Source organism: Panthera tigris, chromosome A1 (assembly GCF_018350195.1).
Source record: "Panthera tigris isolate Pti1 chromosome A1, P.tigris_Pti1_mat1.1, whole genome shotgun sequence".
NCBI lineage: Eukaryota > Metazoa > Chordata > Mammalia > Carnivora > Felidae > Panthera > Panthera tigris.
The window spans coordinates 189447685-189459287 of NC_056660.1; the positions used below are offsets into that span (position 1 = coordinate 189447685).

Here is an 11603-nt window from a genome sequence, read left to right on the forward strand (position 1 = left end):
AAAATTAAAGACCCAAATAAATGGAAAGATCTCTCATCTTCACAGATTGAAAGACTTAATATTGTTAAGATGGCAATCTTCCCTGAATTGATACAGATCTAATGTAATCCCGATCAAAATCCCAGCTGGTGTCTGGGAAGAAACTGACAAGCTGATTCTAAAATTCATACAGAAATTCAAAACATCCCTAAAAAAGAACAAAACCAGGGACACACATTTCCCAATTTCAAAACTTACTACAAAGCTACAGTAATAATTAAAACAGTATGGTAGTGGTATCAAGATATGGAACAGAATTGAAAATCTAAAAATAAACTCACATTTATGGTCAATTGATTTTTTTTAAATTTTTTTTTAACGTTTATTTATTTGTGACACAGAGAGAGACACAGCATGAACAGAGGAGGGGCAGAGAGGGAGGGAGACACAGAATCTGAAACGGGCTCCAGGCTCTGAGCTGTCAGCACAGAGCCCGATGCGGGGCTCGAACTCACGGACCGTGAGATCATGACCTGAGCTGAAGTTGGACGCTTAACCGACTGAGCTACCCAGGTGCCCCGGTCAATTGATTTTTGATAAGGGCACCAAGACAATTCAAGGGGGAAAGGATATGCTTTTCAACAAATGGTGCTGGACAACTGGGTATCCACATGCAAAAGAATGAAGGTAGACTTTGACCTCATACCACACAACAAATTAACTCAAAATGGACCAAAGACCTAAATGCAACAGCTACAACAATAAAACTCTTAGAAGAAAACACAAGAGTAAATCTTTGTGACTTTGGAATACATAATGACATCAAAAGGACAAGCAGTGAAAGAAAAAATAGATAAACATATATTTGATTTTATTAGCTATTAATAGACACTATCAAAATTAAATGTAAAACTTTTGTTACTTCAAAAAACAGCATCAAGAAAGTAAAAGACAACCCACAGGATGGGAGAGAGACTATCTGGAAGTCATATACCTGTTATATGTGTAGAGGATATAAAGAACTTTTAAAATTCAATAATAGAAAAGCAACCCAAATGGGCAAAGGATAGACTCCAAAAAAGATATACAAATGGACAAAAAGCACATAAAAATTTATTAATATCTTTAGCCATTGAGGAAATTCAAATCATAATCACAGTGCATTATCACTTCACATCCACTGGAATAGCTACAATCAAGAAGACAGATAATAACAAATATTGCTGAGGATGTGAAATTGGAACCCCCCTATTTTGCTGCTAGGAATATAAAATAGTGCAGTAACTTTGGGAAATAGTCTGGCAGTCCCTACAAGTTATAAATATAGAGTTACGATAAGATTAAGCAATCCCATGCCTAGGTATAAGCCCGAGAATTGAAAACATACATCCACACAAAAACCTGTATATGAATGTTCACTGCACCATTATTTGTAACAGCCCCAAAGTGGAAAAAACTCAGATGTCCATCAACCGATGAGTAGATAAATAAAATATGGTATATCCACCCTATGGAATATTATTCAGCTGCAAAAAGGAATGGGGTCTAAAGGCATGGGCTACAACATGGATGGATTTTGAAAATCTGCTAAGTGAAAGAAGCATAATATGCTTTTTAAGGAAATGTCCAGGGTAGGCAAATCAACAGAGACACTAAGTAATTAGCGGTTGCCTGGGCTTAGGGTGGAGACTGGAGGAAGTAGGTGGTGCTGCTGATGGCCATGAGGTCTCTTCTTTCTGGGGTGATGAAAATGTTATAAAATTGATCAGGATGATGGTTGCATAACTCTGTGAATATACTAAAAATTACTGAACTGTATGTTTCACATGGGTGAACTGCAGAACATGTGAATAATTCAAGCCGTTACAAAAAAAGTGTTAGTATTTGCATGAGTGCTTGGGGAAACATTGGCTGTAACATAAGCAGGAGTGGTACAAAGAGAGAGGGAGATGGGGTAGGAGCTTGGGGAGTCTGGGAACTATGGTGCACCTGACAAGCAGAGACTGTGTTGAATAGAAATGACCAGAAGAGGTGGGAGAGAAACAGAAAGCAATGGACACACCCACAGTACCCCACGGAGCAGCCCCTAGACCGCAGGATGAGCTGGACCACCCAAACCAGCACCTGCTCCCAAGCCTTCCACCCCAACCCTGTTTCTGTTACACTGCCAGATATCTGTCAGGTCCTGGCTGCCACACCCCAGAGGAGAGACTGCTCAGACAGGAACCACCTCTGAGCTGGGGGGATGGGCTTTGAGGTTTAGAATGAGAACAAGCCAGGTTTGTAGTTCTCCTCCCTGAGGACACCGAGGCTGAGAGACAAGATGGACCTATACAAGGTCACTTGGCTAGTTAGGGATAGAGCTGGGGCTAACTCTGTAACTTCCTGGGCAGACAAGAGGATCTAATACAGTAACAGATACGATAGAGCTGTTAAAAAAAAAAAAAAATTAAAAAGGAGGAATATTAAATAGAAAGGAAGGAAGGGAGAAAATTCTAATTTTGCAATAAAACAAAAAGCCATATAAGAAAGGAGATAAATGAAAGGACATTACTTAGCTCTCTTGTGATTTACACACATTTCACATTTACAGATTTTAATAGCATAGATGCTTTTGAGGCACCTGGGTGTTTCAGCTGGTTAAGTTTCTGACTCTTGATTTCAGCACAGGGTTTGTGAGATCAAGCCCTGGGTTGGGTTCTGTGCTGACAGGGGATCCTACTTGAGATTCTCTCTGCCCCTCCTCCGCTTGTGCTCTCTTAAAATAAATAAGTAAACATTTAAAAATAATGATGTAGATGCTTTAAACATGACTTACGTTAGGGGAGCCTGGGTGGCTCAGCTGGTTGAGTGTCCAACTTTTGATTTTGGCTCAGGTCATGATCCCAGGGTTGTGGGATCAAGCCCTGCATAGGGCTTTGCGCTGAGTGTGGAGCCTGCTTAAGATTCTCTCTCTCTGTCTCTCTCTCTCTCTCTGTTCCTCCCCACCCCCTGCTTGCTTGCTCTCCTTCTCTCTAAAAAATTAAACTTAAAAAAAAATTTAAACATAGGTTAAAGCAGAGCTGTCACTATATTGGGAGATGGGGGCAGGGGAGGGAGGTGGATGGTGCAAGAAAGTGAAATCTTCATCCATCACAGCAGGAAGTAAATAGATAATGCATAGAACAGATAAATCAAGAAACAGCAGTGTAAGCATATCGTTTAGAGATCTGGAGGCAAGTGCTGGAAGAAACAGTCAGTTAGAGGTGACAGCTTCTATGGGGAGGTGGGCACTGGATGGTTGTTTTCACTACGAGTCTTTCAATACTATTTGATCTTTTTTAAAGCATGTACTGCTTTGATCGAAATTTTTAAACTTACTTTAAGAAACAACAAGCCAGGGGCACCTGGATGGCTCAGTCAGTTAAGCATCTGACTTTGGCTCAGGTCATGATCTCACAGTTCGTGGGTTGGAGCCCCGTGTTGGGCTTTGTGCTGACAGCTCGGAGCCTGGAGCCTGCAGAAGATTCTGTGTCTCCTTTTCTCTCTGTCCCTCCCCTGCTCACACTGTCTCTCTCTCCCTCTCACAAAAATAAATAAACATTAAAAAAATTATTAAAAAAAAAAAAAAAAAGAAACAACCCAAGGCCTCCTTCCTAGGATTTCCGACATCTGACCCGTCCCCAGCACCGTCTTCAGGCAGTCTTCCCTACCCAAGTCCCTCACTGTGGGTCTTCTGGGATGAGAGGCCCCAGACCAGCAGCTTCTCTCCACACAAGGGACGTGAGGTCAGAGCACAGAAGTCCATGACCTGGGCCTCCGGAGAAGGCCTACCCTCCTCTTTGTTTACAGCAAAGAAAAAGATCCTGGCAGGGTTAGAAACCTGGCCACGGTGCCCGCCTGCCGTTTTACTCAGCTGCTTCCTGTGTTGTCAGGGTTGAGGGGACCTTTCCGTTGATAACCCAACCAGGCAGAGCCCATCCTCTTGTGGGGGGTGGGGGAGTCCTGCCACCAAGGGCGACTTCCGGATTTGTTCCCACTGCAGCCTGTGACAAGTCACCATGTGAGGGGCACCAATGTGACCTATATCCGGGGACAGGAGCCAGCTCTCAGAAGCACCTGCTAAAACTGAGAAAGAGAAGCCAGCCACACCGCATATGCTGTGGAAACAAAGAGCGAGACTTCAGGTTCGGCCACCAGATCAGAGCACGCAGACCATCAATGTGACGTTACAACTCGAATGTGGCTGGGTCTGAAGACTCACTTAGACCCTGGAGTCACATTTCCACTCACTCTAAAAAGGCCATTTCCCAGTCTATAAAATATGGAGGCTGGCCAGGCAGTGGTTCTCAACCATGATGTCACATGGTTGTGAAGGTTCTTGTGGGCAACTTTTACCAGTAATGGCGTAAGTAGTGAGGTTTGCAAACAAGGTATTTTTATTATGTGTTTGGGAAGGTTCCAAGCGCTCCCATGCTATCACTGCTTGCCTATACATCTTCTCCCCTGAGAGGGAGAAAACAGGGGGAGAGTGGGGAGGGGACTGGCTGTGGGTGTGGTGTGTTGAGCACGTCAATATTGTCCATAATATGTACAAAAAAAAAAAAAAAAAAGAGCAAAACCAAAAACAAGCAGTTAAGAATCACTGGACTCTCTCAGGGCCCTTCCAACTTGAAAGAAAACGACACTGACAGCAGACGGACACACCGTGCAAAGGGCTTCCTTGAAGACCACCATTCCTTAACAAGCAAACCCACTCTGGCCAGGATGTATGGGGTGCCATTACCCTGCCCATGGACATTCTTGCCTTTGCTCCAACTCTCTGCACTTCCCAGCAGACTGTCCTCTTCTCTTCTCGAATCCCACCCACCCTTGACCACTGGCAAGCCCCAAGTCAAGATAGGCCTCCTCCACGAAGGTCTGACCAGCCAAACTCCACCAAACCTTCATTTCTCTGGATTCTGACAGTGCTCACAGTCTAAGAGTCCACAGTTTCCTTCTGCATTATAAATTGCTTTATATTTCACTAATTCTTTGGATCACCCAGAAATGACAGGAATAATCATCTTTTTTTAGCTTGATCCATAGCCCTAGTACAGATGTGGGCACATGCTAGGCATTATTTACCTAATTAGCACTTCATGAACAACTTGTTGAAGGCACAAGCCAATGGCCCAAATGCACGTTATCTGGTAAAAAAAATTTTTTTTCATTTAAAACATTCTGATCCGAGGCACCACATAAGTCAGCCTTATTACCATAAGGATTTGAGGAGACTTTTGAAGAAAATCCTGTCACAGCTTCCACCTCAACTCATAAGAGGCAGGTCTTTATTTCTCTTTCCCACAAAGGTGTAACATACTTGGAGGTTGATGGCTCACCCCTAGTTCTGATTTCTCTTCTCACCATTCATACCTTGTCAAAAGCAGTCTTAAGGCATCACAATATAAAATCACAAACTGAATACCTTTCTCAGGTATCCCTTCCCTTAACACTGAGTTATTGAGGGCCAGCCCTGCAGATTCTTTGGTCTCAGCTGGGCCATCAGTAAAGTCAGACAATCCTCTCTTTCATCCCCCAGTTGATTTCTTATTCCACCCACAGAGGCAGCTGTTCCAAACCTCCGGAAGTCTCCTGAACTTTCCTAACCAGTCCACCACCTTTACTTTCTGCAGAGGACCTTGTCTCCTGCCTTATTTAGAAGACAGAGACCATACAACATGGACATACTAAACATCCCTCTGTCCCACGAAGTGATTCAAGTCGGAGAACCACTGCTTCAAGATGACCTAACAATGATGCAAACGCACAATCAAAAGGCCTATTGATGAAGTCATCACTGGGTCCTTCTTGGGTATCTCTCCAGAAGGTCATGTTTACTTTCCTCTCTCCTTGCACTAATTTCTGAGTTGCTGCATGTCTATCAAAATGCCATTCAGCCAGAATGGTCCCTGCAAGGAATTCTGCCTGAACCCAAGCTCTGCCTTCTCAAAACAATTTCCTTCAAGAATTTGCACTCAAATGGTTTCCTCCTCTGCTGCCAGGGCCCAAGAAGTATGGCTTGAATGGTCATCCTTTGAGGCACATCGCACACAGCCCTTGGCATAATGGCCATGGCTAGGAAGCCAATATCCAAACCCTGCATCCTGGGAGGCGTCCCACACCCACTGACTGAAATCTGAAGTGTCTTTGTACAGACAAGGCCATCCAGGGGCCTTGACAGAATCTGTGAATTACAAAGTGCCTTTCAGTTTCCCTTTGGCTCAATGTTACAGAGAGGCCACAGATTTGTCTTCTTAAATTGAAACACAATATATAATTAATAAATTGTTCCTTTAGGAATGAAGGGCAGCTGTCCAAAAGAGCCACACATTCAGAAACCTCATTCTCTTCTCTGTTTCCATGGCCTTTTCTTCTAAGACTGGGATGTACAGACATTATCTCATCTGCAGGTTCCTGTGGCAACAGGTAGGTAACGAGCTGGGCAAGCTGCTTTCCTTTGCCCAATTGTTAAAGTTGGAGAGGTGGTGGTGAATTTAAAGGCACACAGCAAGTCAAGGATAAATCCTGTGTCCTAAGACCACTGCACTGCTCTGTCTGCCCAGGAAGTGAAGCATGCCCTTAACATTTTTGGTTGATTGCAAAATGCTAAATGCACACAGAGGGAAAGTTCCTTCCTGGCCTCTGTTTGTGTGTTGAAATGTGAGAATTACCTCCAGGTTTCTGCTCAGTGTACTCCCTCTCCTTTCTGCCTACTCGTTATACCTACCTTCAGTGAGCTACTCAAGAGCACTTCTTACCTGAAGCCTTACTGATGCCCTGTCTTAACACAGGCTACCTTTTGCAGGTAAACCTGGGGCTAGGTTTCTTGGTCACAGAGCCAACTCTCCTGGGAAGAGCAAAATCCAGGGAGGGTCTGGGGGCAGCCATGGGTTGACTACACACGTGAGCTACATTCTTATTGATTATGTAACTAATACATTAAAACAATAAATACATAGATATAATAGCACGTAACTATGTGTGCCAGTCGCTGTACTTGGCACTTTCATGCATCCCTCACTTAATAAGAGCATCCCATGAAGAACCAGCTCCTTCCCCACCAACGCTGGCCCCCCAGTCACTGCCCGGCGGCATGCCCCACCGTCCTCCCCCACTTCTGCTACCACAGCAGGGTCCATCCTTTAGACCCTAGACATGGTTTTGCTCCCCCAAATGACAAGACCAAAGGTCTTTTACAAAGACTCCAATGAGGTGACTGATGTCTGGTTTCGTCAACTACAAGTGAATAATAATTAATACTTGCCACTAAAGAAATAGACTCATTGTTATGGTGGCCACACGGAGGCTACAAAGGCCCATTTTGTGAAGCTCTTGGTAGAACCCTGGGGCCAACAGCGGCCAAAAGAAACCTCTTTGAGAGTGTAGGCCAATCCTCAAATGTGGGGACCCGAGCCCTGTACTGTTTTCCAGGAGTGTCGTTTCTAATGCTAATTAGCTTGTTGCCTATTCATCACCTAATTCAGCTTGCTGGTCAATGACAGCAGCGGAGGCCCACTGAACGCCCAACAGGGAACAATTTATCAGAGGGGACAGGTAGTGTTCTCCTGGGGTCCTCTTCCAGATTTTAAATTCATGTTTACTTCCTTCTCTGGGCCAGCCTCTGATTTGATTTAAGAAAAACTCACCAACCCTACTGGATTGGATACCCCATTCTTGGCCTAATGCCTAAAGCAAGTTTTTCCTTCAGCAGGGACTGAACAAGGCAGGCTTGGGTGGCTACAGAACTGGTCAGAACTGGCCAGGAAATATAATAAAGAAGCTTAGTGAGCAGAGAGCTAATGCCCCCAGTCAGAGGCTCAGCATACAGAAACAGGCAGAAGCACTGGCTTTGTAAGCAACAACACGCTCTTCTTGTGGCCTACTAACTGCCTGGGCAGATGGCATCCAGGGGCAATGAGTAACTCTATAGGAAAGTTTCACCTCCCCCAAGTGGATACTGAGTGCTCAACAAATACCTTCCAGTGACAGTAACCAACCCCTGACCAGTTACACACACACACACACACACACACACACACACACACACACACTACTCCATTATTTCTGCTCTTGAAGCAAACAGAGCTGACAACTGCTAGACACTGTCATTTCAGTGAGCTGTTCCCCAAAACTGCTACCTAGTTCCCTGTTCCCACTTCCAGCTCAGTGCCTGAAATGCCACCTTTAGTGATATCAAATATGTTGACTTAAAGATTTGTTTTCCATTAAAATGCCTTTCGGCCCGTTTCCTTTCCAGTCAAATGACTTCTAAAGGACCTGCTCTGCACTGAATGGGAAATTCTTTTGTATTTAGCTCTTAAGGATAAACATGCTCACTGGCTCCTATCTTGAAAATAATTTTTGACATAGGAGAATGGGGGAAGCACAGAGCACTGCATGGAGGTGGAGGTGGGAGGCCTCAGGGAGAGTCACAGAGGAGGTGCCTAACTGTGCAGAAAACCACCTTCAAGGCCTTCGCAATCCTGCCCGGGGATATGGACCTAGAATTTTGCCTCCCAATATCTGTGATCTCCAAGGTTACCAGCACTGCTTCCAACGGGGCCTGTGTCCAAGAATAAGTAAGGTGAGACCCACTGCCCTAAACGGGACACAGGTACGAGGTAGAAAACAAGAGTATGAGAGCCAGCACTCTCCTGAGTTGCCCCTCATGCCCGCAGGACTGCCCCAGTCTCCTCGCCCATGCCAGGAAGGCACCTGAGAGCTAGCAGGGAAAGATCCTTGCTACCTTCTTGTCCTGACTGGTAGAGAAGCCCATGGCCCATCAGCCCACAATGCTCCATCGCCGTGCTGGAGAAACTAGGCAACCAGAGGTCAAAGTCAGATTCCCTGAGCTGGGGAGGGCCTGGGCAGTCCCAGCGTCCTTTCCTTCCAGGTTCTCCTTAGTACAGAGAACCACACTCCTGTCCGATCACGTTTCCTGCCCCCACCCCCACCCCTAAACAGAGAGCAACCCCTTCTCTCCCTTTTCACCCATCCATCGAGGGGGAGGGTGTCCTGAAAAGCAGAAACCACAACAGACAGGTAGGCACTCTTCCCAATTCTTTCGGAGCTCAAGAAAATCCAACCTCCTCCCCAGGAGTCAGCCCACTCATCCCCCTTCCCCCATGTCCTCCCCCGCTGCCTGGCAGCCAGGAGGGAGAGTGATGCTAGTGTAGGCCAGAAGGCTTCAAAGCGGGTCAGACTTGCCTCCTCCCTCGTTAAAACCCCCACCTTCAAACACTGGCGCTTCGCCCCTCGCCCCACCCATCTCACGTTCACTGCAGGGCGTCGGGTGCCCCAGGCGGCTGCCAGGCGGGCCCACGCGGCTCTCGCTTGCCCCGGAGGAGGTGATGGTGGCCGAGGCGGCAGAGGCGGCGGCCGGCGCTCTGCAATACCTGGGCTCGGGGATGTCGCCGCTGCAGGTGTCTCCGGTTCTCGGGGTTAGCGCCGCTCCTTCACCCGCCCGCGGCTCCGGCCCAGGCCGCGCACCTGCTGCTGCTGCCGCCGCCGCGCCCGAGCTGCGTTGTGTGCCGGCGCTTTCCCGCAGGGGGGTCGGCGCAACGAGGCCCGGGGTGGGCCGGAGGGGGAAGGGGGCCGCGCGGGGCCTGGAACCCGGCGTGCAGGGGCTTCGGAGGCCCCCAGGCCGCGCTAGCCGGGGCGCCGGGCCGAGCGCCCCCCTCGGGCGGGGAGAAGGGGCGCCGGCGCCTCGCGCATCCTCACGGCCGCATCGACGTCCCCCCGCAGCATCCCGGTCCCCACGCCGGCCCCAAGGCCTGCGAACGCTGCTTACCTGGGTCTGCGGCAGGTTCGGGGGAGCTACCGCGGGGCCCCGCGCCGGGGCGCAGGATGCTCTGCCCCGCTTAGCTCCGCTGGAGGGCCGCCGCGCTCGGCCCCGCCCTCGGCCCCGCCCCCGCGCCCTTCGCGGCTCCTCCCCCGCCCGGGGTGCCAGCCCCTTCGCCGCCGCCGCTGTCACACAAAGAGCAGGAAATGGCTGCGGCGAGGGGCGCTCGGTGCGCCCCTCAACGCGGCGGGCGCATCCCAGACCTGCACCCCGGCGCCGGCCCCAGGACAGCCAGCCGCCTTGCCCTCAGGATGGAGAAGGAAGGGAGGACTTGCCCCCAGATCCCGCGTGCCGGAGAGCCACACCTGCAGCAGTGGGAGGACGGAAGCTTTGGGATCCATTGCGATCTCATCGATCTCACGTTATTTCTAAGTGCTCATTTATCTACCTAATATTTATTGAGCACCTATTTTGTTCCGAGCCTCGTGCCAGGAGCTGAGTACGCACTGGTGTACTACCCTTTTGGAGCTTGTTATCTACCTGGATAGATAGGGCATAAATTAACCTAGCTAACGTCCAGTTTACAGCTAGAAGAAGTTCTGTGAAGGAAAGAAACAGGGCGAAGTGATGGAAGATAAACCAGGGGTTTGGGGAGAGGGAACTTCCACCAGTTGAGTCTGGTCACCAGTGCTCCTCTGCTCAGGAGTATCTTCTCAGTCGCTTGGAGCCAATCCCTGAAGCTGCCATCTCTTAAGCAGGGACCTGCCTCAACTTCATTGAGGAAGAATTGCCTAATGGACAAAAAGGAAAATACATGGTGACAGGAAGTCACCTGGCTTTGCCAGGAAGGACCTGAGAGGACGGGCACCTTTCTCTTCAAGGCTTATCTGCCATTTAGGGCTGCCCAAAGAAATGGTCCTCACCCGAGCAGCAGTCTGGTGGGGCTTCAGATCCAACCTTGAGACCCCCTACTCAAGTCACTTCAACACTCTGTTCTTGAGAAGCCACCATATCTATAATGTGAGGGATAATAATTGCCCTTCCTACCTCACAAGGTAAACACTTGAAAGCATTTGAAACATTTTAAAATGTAAAGGATAAAGTACTGTCACAAGGGAAGCTTTCTCAAAAGTTTGTCTATGGCCCACAAATGTATACTTAATTACTCAGCTATTCCTATTAGGGGCTATTTATAGAGGAGCCACAGAGTCTCTGGCAAAGAACTTGGGGATCTACACCCTCACTGATCTCACACCATTTCTTATTTCCCAAGCACTCAGAATTCATGATCCTTTATGGTTTGATGTTACATCACTCATTCGAATTTAAATTGCTATTTCAGAAAGGATGACTTATATATATGTACACACATACATTTCTGTCCCTGTGAGAAAGCTTGTGGAGGTGTTTGTGGAGGATGGCTTTAAACACCAAAGTTTCTTTCTTTTTCTTTCTTTCTTTCTTTCTTTCTTTCTTTCTTTCTTTCTCTTTCTTTCTTTCTTTCTTTCTTTCTTTTTCTTTCTTTCTTTCTTTCTTTCTTTCTTTCTTTCTTTCTCTTTCTCTTTCTTTCTTTCTTTCTTTCTTTCTTTCTTTCTTTCTTTCTTTGTTTCTTTCTTTCTTCCCTTCTTTTTTCTGTAATTTTTCATCTTCCACTGTGATCCTTAGGATTTTGAGTCTCAGTGATTACAAATAATTAACAAGAGAAATTGGGGGCATCTGGGTGGCTCAGTTGGTTAAGTGGCTGACTTTGGCTCAGGGCATGATCTCGTGGTTGGGGAGTTCGAGCCCCACATCAGACTCTGTGCTGACAGCTCAGAGCCTG

At 47.5% G+C, this 11603-nt stretch overlaps 1 protein-coding gene across 3 annotated transcripts in view; it reads right to left on the bottom strand.

The window, feature by feature from the left end:
* CYFIP2 (cytoplasmic FMR1 interacting protein 2) overlaps nt 1-9884 on the bottom strand; it is a 129096-nt gene extending 119212 nt beyond the window's left edge. For 2 of the 3 annotated variants that reach the window (XM_042993699.1, XM_042993698.1), the window contains exon 1: nt 9791-9884. The gene's annotated coding sequence lies outside the window, so the exon portion shown is untranslated. Of the gene's footprint in view, nt 1-9395; nt 9566-9790 lie in introns of those variants that run through there. The other variant, XM_042993705.1, reaches the window with a different exon arrangement.
* Nucleotides 9885-11603: the final 1719 nt, after the last annotated feature.